We start from the raw sequence: 6814 nt of genomic DNA, 5'->3' as shown, positions 1-6814 counted from the left end.
CAAATATGTGGTGCTACACAATGTAGTCTGTGTTCTGTTATGAACTGTAAAAGCACCACCTTACATAGGACTGTATTTGGGCTGTGTACTATATATACATCTTTGTACTATATACATCTTTGAAATGGCTATTGTATCAAGAATTCAATTTGTCTCAAGGCACATGTGTTTTTTTTAGAGAAGTTACTAATCTTATTTAGACACTTTATTTTACAGTTTATGTATTAACCCTACGCTATGAAACAAACAGTGGTGTTGCCCCAAAACAACATTAACGCATGAATATGGTGCCTGAAAAGTTCCTGAAACGTCCAGTATCAGTAGTAAACACCAGCAAACAGCAGCTGTACTAGCACTGTGAAATAAAATGTCTCACTGAGTTTGTGGTAATTAGTACTAATAGCCATTGTATTCCAGTTTGGCAGAGGGTTTTGACCCAGTTTTCTTAGTGTGGCCAAAACAATAGGTTTAAAGCTCTCTGCTCCAAAAGTGCTTGATATGAGTGTATTTATATTGTGTTAGTTAATGTTTTCTTTGTACAGTAAGTACTAGGAGTTGCTAAATATGCTATGCTCAACAATACCTCATTTGGAACAGAACACGACTCAACTAGCCATTAAACTAACCTACACTACAGCGGTGCTTTGACCAAACAAGGGAGATATAAGATATTGAAAATGAACCATCATATTTTTGGTCGGTTAGGTGTTTATTGTGGCACATTGCTTTTTGATGCTGCCTTTTTCTGTACTTTTTTATTTCTTTCCATGAGCAGGTAGTGGATTGATTAAAGTGTATCACAGATTTGATGAAATATTGTTGAATTGTTCGAATGTCAACCTGCTCGACCTTTTAAGGGAATGAGCTGTTAAAATGTTGTACTTTGAACATGTGATACCTGTGACCACAGGAAAAGTATATAGTTTTTTGTATCCGGCGCTCTCACTCGGAGCCAACCTAATGTGTCTACCTCAGTCTCTGTTATGATTGCCCCCCTGCCGTATCTTTCTCTCCCTTGCACTGGAGGGATTTTGGCTGGCTAAGATTAAGCAGGAGTTGTTGCGACTACCCAGTGCAGTTAATGGTCCTAAACACAGATCCAGGGTGTGTGTCATCTCTTAACTATCCTGTTGAGGACAGTGAAAACTGATCCAAAATCTGTGGTTAGGGGCAACTTTTGCCTGCAGCCTACCCAGTTGACTCCTCCTGGTAATAAATGTCTGTACTGACATCACACCTTATTTTAAGGGCCTGTTAACGCAGCAGAACCTTTTTTTTTTCCTTTACTACACATAATCTACTAATGACAACTATCGCTTGTAATGACTCCCATGTGTGTGATTGTAAGGTAGCATATAATCAAATCTAGGTTGAATCAGTGAAAGCAAACACGGTATAAACACAGCACATCCTATCATTGCTCTTCAGTTTCATTTTTCTCTCAGTTTGACTCCTTGTGGTCATTCCTCTTGGTGCATATAGCAGTACAGATCAAACGTCATATCAACAGGCTCTTGAAATAAGCATATTGTATGTCTCTTATTCACAAATGGCAGTATTAGTTTGTGTTTCAAGAAGATTTCTGTATATTTATGTAATTACTTGTATTTATTGTTACTTCATATAATGTTATGTCAATATTTAATTTTTTTTATGGATTTGTTGGATTTCTGTTCATTTCCAGAAAAGGTTACGATTAAAGTGAAATAGAGGTACTATCAAAGGCTTTTTTTCATTCTTATTTTCGCAATATATTTTCGTGACCGCGACATACAGCGTAATAATGTACCATTACAGTAGGTTCGAGGGAACAATATATGAAATTAGGAAACAAGTGGGTAACAACCTGGATAACTATTCTACTATTGAGACCTACCATGTGACCGACTGAGCAACAAACCTGTTTGGGGGGGAAGATGGAAGTGTTGAGTTCTGTAGCATTTTATCAATCGCCTGTGATTTATTTAAGAATTACCTTATAGCACAAACTACATATTTGGGTCATTTCATGAGTTTCAGTGTCAACACGTCTTTTCTAACAGCAAACTAACTTAAAACTATTTACACTTGCGTCCAAAACGGAGCAGCCCTAATGCCAGTACACCAGATCAAATCAATGTTGTACTTTTATAAGTTCCCAGATTGTTAGCGCCTGATTTGTCTTAACTTTACATCTTGTTCACTTGTATCTACATGTTTGTAACCATATGTACTGTACTGGTACACAGCACAAAATGTACGCTGTAAATTTGAAACAATTATGCTGTATGTTGTGGGCCGTAATCTAAAGCGTTATCAACATTGTTTTCCCATGCAGTGAGCAGGTCACTGCAAACAAAGAAAAAGGAAAAGAATAACTTTTTGGTTGTCCAAAAAATTCAAAACTGAAGCAAGTACCAACCACTAACAACATTCACTACGCCAATAGCGTTGCTGCTGGCGTAGTTGTAGTCCTGCTGCCAAGCCCTGTACTGAAGTATTTAACTCAAGATTAACAACTCCTGCTTTATGGTAATTACTGTGTTTGTGGATAAGAAGGCTTCCTATATTATTTCGTGTTTTACCGTTTGACTTCAGCGAAAAGATTCAAAAACACAGGCCTGGAAAATAGCCAGTCAAGCAGCCCTCCCTGCCAGTCTATTCAACGGGGTGTTTTTCATGAATGAAAACGCACAAATCACTGAGCAATATCCTTGTTATTTGAAGTGGTCAGGGCCTCTGCTGACCTCTTTTATCGTCCGTGTCAGGAGTTCAAAGCCCTTTCCATCAAAGGTAAATCTTTGTCCAACGTGTGACAGTGCCTCAGTTTACCTCCCATTTAACTTACTGTGTTCATTCACTCTTAATGCCTACCCCGACTTTTTCTGGGACGCCTGGTGACGCGTGCCTCGCTATGAAGTTGCCAGTGCCCTTGTCAGGCCCCTCTACTCTGGCCTAATGCAAGTTGATGACGGTGTACCAATATGGGGGCCAGTGACAGTGACTCGAATGAGGGGAGCCGTCAGCAAGACAATGCAGTGGGGAATTGGTGGGTCATGGGTCATGTTTGATCTGGGGAGGGGCCCCTTCCCGGTTCATCCCGTCAGCACAGACTTCTTGGAAACTGCTTTGATCTGTGGGGGGGGGGGGGGGGAACCCCAACAAAACAGAGTTGAATAGGATTCCCCAAAACTATGCTGACATTAATAAGTGGTTCATTTAGGGGGCGTTTCATTTCAGGTTGCACTTACCGATGCTTTGCTTGTCTGGATTGTTATATCTAAAAAGGCGTGATTTAAAATATGCATTTTGTCTGTGTATTGTAATTATTGCCCTTTGAACTGCGTTGGGAAGGCAGTTCAAACTGATCTGACTGGTGTTTGACACTTTAAAATCCACGTAGCATTATGGAGAATGCATTTATATATCACGGACAAAGCGCTTGGTTCAGTTGATTCATCACGTTGGCATGAGAACAGGAGGAGGCAGGGATCGAAGTACCAACCCTGTGATTAATGGAGCACCTGCTCTACCTCCTGCAAATATAACTGATGCAAATAAAATTGTTTATATTGTGTATTTATTCTATGTGTGAGCAGTGACATTTGTATTAGGGAACTGCTCTGGATAGTTACAGGAACCCGGAGCATTTGTGGGCAAAGTTAATGGGGGCGATCATGTACTGATACACATGATGTTTTAATTTGACCACTTTGTTCAGATTCTAAAGGGCATTTTAGCACATTACAACAGCAGGAAAGGCCTCGTAAAAAAAAGTATATAAAACCTCTGAGGAATGACTTGATGTTTGAACATAACAGCCTGTAAGACTGCCTTAGATCGTAAATGCTTTCCTTTAATGACCTGAACCTTTCCTGGGAAGCTTAGTTTCTCCTCCGATGACCCACTTACTCTCCATGGTTCATCTTACGCAAATGTGTGAACTTATATTGTGTTCAATATATGTGTTGTCAGTGGTGGTATTGATAATAGGAGAACTGTCAGTGACTTGTTACATCAATCATGAGGTTTTCTACTCGTGTGCTATGATTCATCATGCATGGGAAGTGCTATTCCAAAGACATATAACCAACACAGCCAGTCATTTTATTTTAAATTGAGTCACAACAATACCCACGTAAAATTCACACAATTGATTTGACTCATTTTCTTTATTTCTTGGCATAAAAACAAACTAAATAATACTTTTTTTCATCCTTTTTGATTGACATCACCAACAACATGAGTAATTCCAATAATCTAGCACATTCCAAAATGGGAATAAGCACTTTATTAGCCCCTCCTCTCGTGAGCCTTCCTCCCCCTGAATGAGGTGAGAGGTCGCAGCATGTTCCTGTCTCCTACAGTCCCTTGCTGGTCAGGACAGCGCCACACGCTGCGCCGCATACTTGTTCAACTCTGAGCCTGTCGCTTCCCATCCATCCTCACATGCAACGCCCCCTGTGATTATCCGAGCACAGTCCAGCCCTTCTCCACTCCCTCTTGCAACGTTACTGTGGGTGTGTCTGCGACTGCCCGTCACACCGAGTTAAACTCCCAGTAACTCTGTGAACCCGGAGGTGAAACAAACTTCTGCCGGGGTGATTGGGCCCGCTTTGCCATTGGACTAGTTAACCACGTGGAACTCTCATATCACTTTTTTTTTGTTTTGTTCAAAAAACAGCCAAAAAGGTTTTTTCCCATTTAATAAATACTTGGCTTGTTTATATTTATAGCTGTGCAGTCATCTGCTTTTTTATCATGCAGATTCTGATTCAATTAAGTCAGACATTCCAACCAATTATGTGCATTATGAATCCCAAGAATGCTTTTTGACAACCAAATAAATGTCATCGCTTTGGAGTGTGCACTCTTTTTTTGCAGTTGCACTTTTAACACAAAACATACCTTTTGATTTCAATTTCACTTGTTCTTTCGACATCTTGCAGTGCTCCGCCTCCTGTGGAAGAGGGTTCAAGTCGCGTAAGGTGGGCTGTGCGACCGGGTCAGGCCGCCTTGTCCCAGAGGAAAACTGCAAGCATCTGTCCTCCAAACCCAGCAAGCAGAGGCGCTGCAGAGGTGGCCGATGTCCCAAGTGGAAGACTGGCAACTGGGGAGAGGTTAGGACTCTTTGACCCTGCTATAAAACACTCCTCTACCACTCCTGTTCTCACGCTGCCACACATGTAAGCTCTCTCTTTCCACTTTAATGCTTACCAGCTTGCTGCAGATGTGTGAAAACATCTGCAGCAAACCTGGCTGGGTTTATGCAGCATGCCAGGCCACTAACTAAGGCAGGGTGCTTTTACACATCACATGGTGGTTTGCACCGCAGGCCTGGGGCGGCTGCTGACAGAGGTTTTGTCTGCAACTTTACCGTACCGTAAGAGTGACAGCAGTGGGGATGTGCACTCCTATCCTTGATCTAAGCTTAATTTATGTTAAGACAGGCCAATGTCAATCTACCCTTCTCATCTCTATAATGTATCTTCTTACTAACCCTTTTATCCTCCCTCTAACCGTTTCCCCCGCTGATCACTTTTCAGATTGCTTTTTTCTCTCTTACACTTTTTTTCTCTATCTTTCCCGAATGGGAACCACATGTTAGTCTTTTCTTTGAATGCCCTACTAAACATGCCAGTCACACGCACAACCTGCACCTGGGCTGCTGGTGCCTGTTCGTTTTTTCGTTCCCTCCTGTCACTCTGTTTTACCTCTCTTTTTCTCGCTGTCTTTTCTCATGTCTTCTTTTTCTGAACTCACGCCAGTGGCCAAGAGTCCAAGCACAGAGCCACATCTGAGCTTTTCAGAGAGGATGTGCGTCGGCTCAAAACAGCTGTGGAGCAGGACACATACCAGGATAGATTAATACTCCACACAGGCTCCAAGTAAAGCATGGTTACCGATGAAGCAGCAGGCTGCCTAGTGGTTCAAATGCTGAAACGGCATGGCAGATAATATACAATGAAATATGTATAGTTGTGTCACATATGAATAGATGTTAATATGTCTGTATTTGTATAGATGGATGTAGAAAAACAGGAACCTCGGCTCGATCATCGGGCATATGTTTATCATTTGCTGCTCCCTTAACCTGCAAAAATAGGACCACTTTTGATGCTGCTCTCAGTCCAACTCATTTACAAATGCACAGAAACTCAAACATTGTGTCAGCCATACTTTGTGTTGTTGTACCCCAAAGAAAACTTCTCTTCAAAGCTACACAAGTTATCACTTATTATGTATATATAATGCCAATTCATTGGCTTCACAATAACATCAGTGCAGCGCAGGTTGCTCAGAATCATCTGTTGAAAAGATAAAAAGATAGTTCCTGTTTAATTTTACCTCCAAACGCATGGAAACAAAGTTTTAAGCTGAAAAAGGAAAATGTATGCATTGCTTATACCATAATACCATTTTTTTGTCATCTGGGTTAATGGAATAGGTAGAAAACAAAACTTATTCTCAATCTTTGTGTTTTTTTCTTTATGTATTATAGTACATATATAAACATCTTTCCAAGTTCCAACTTGAATTTCTTCACATTTCTGTAAAAAACAAAAAAACATCAGTTAATATACACCATATACCTTAAATATGAACATGGAGGCATTGTTGCAGCTATTTAATCATTACATGTTATTTCCCTGATAGTACTCTTTAATACGCCAAGCCCTGTGTGTAAGGCATTGTGTCGTTCAATTAAGAGTTGGAATGCCGCTGTCTCATTCTTTGTTTAGAAAATAAAATACATCTTTAAACATGTAATTCAGTATTGGCCACATCTAGACAGAATGTGCATAATTACTTGAGGAGTCCTAAAAAAACAAAA

The sequence above is a fragment of the Pholis gunnellus genome, assembly GCF_910591455.1.
Source record: "Pholis gunnellus genome assembly, chromosome: 3".
Taxonomy (NCBI): Eukaryota; Metazoa; Chordata; class Actinopteri; order Perciformes; family Pholidae; genus Pholis; species Pholis gunnellus.
This window is presented reverse-complemented; position numbering follows the sequence as displayed.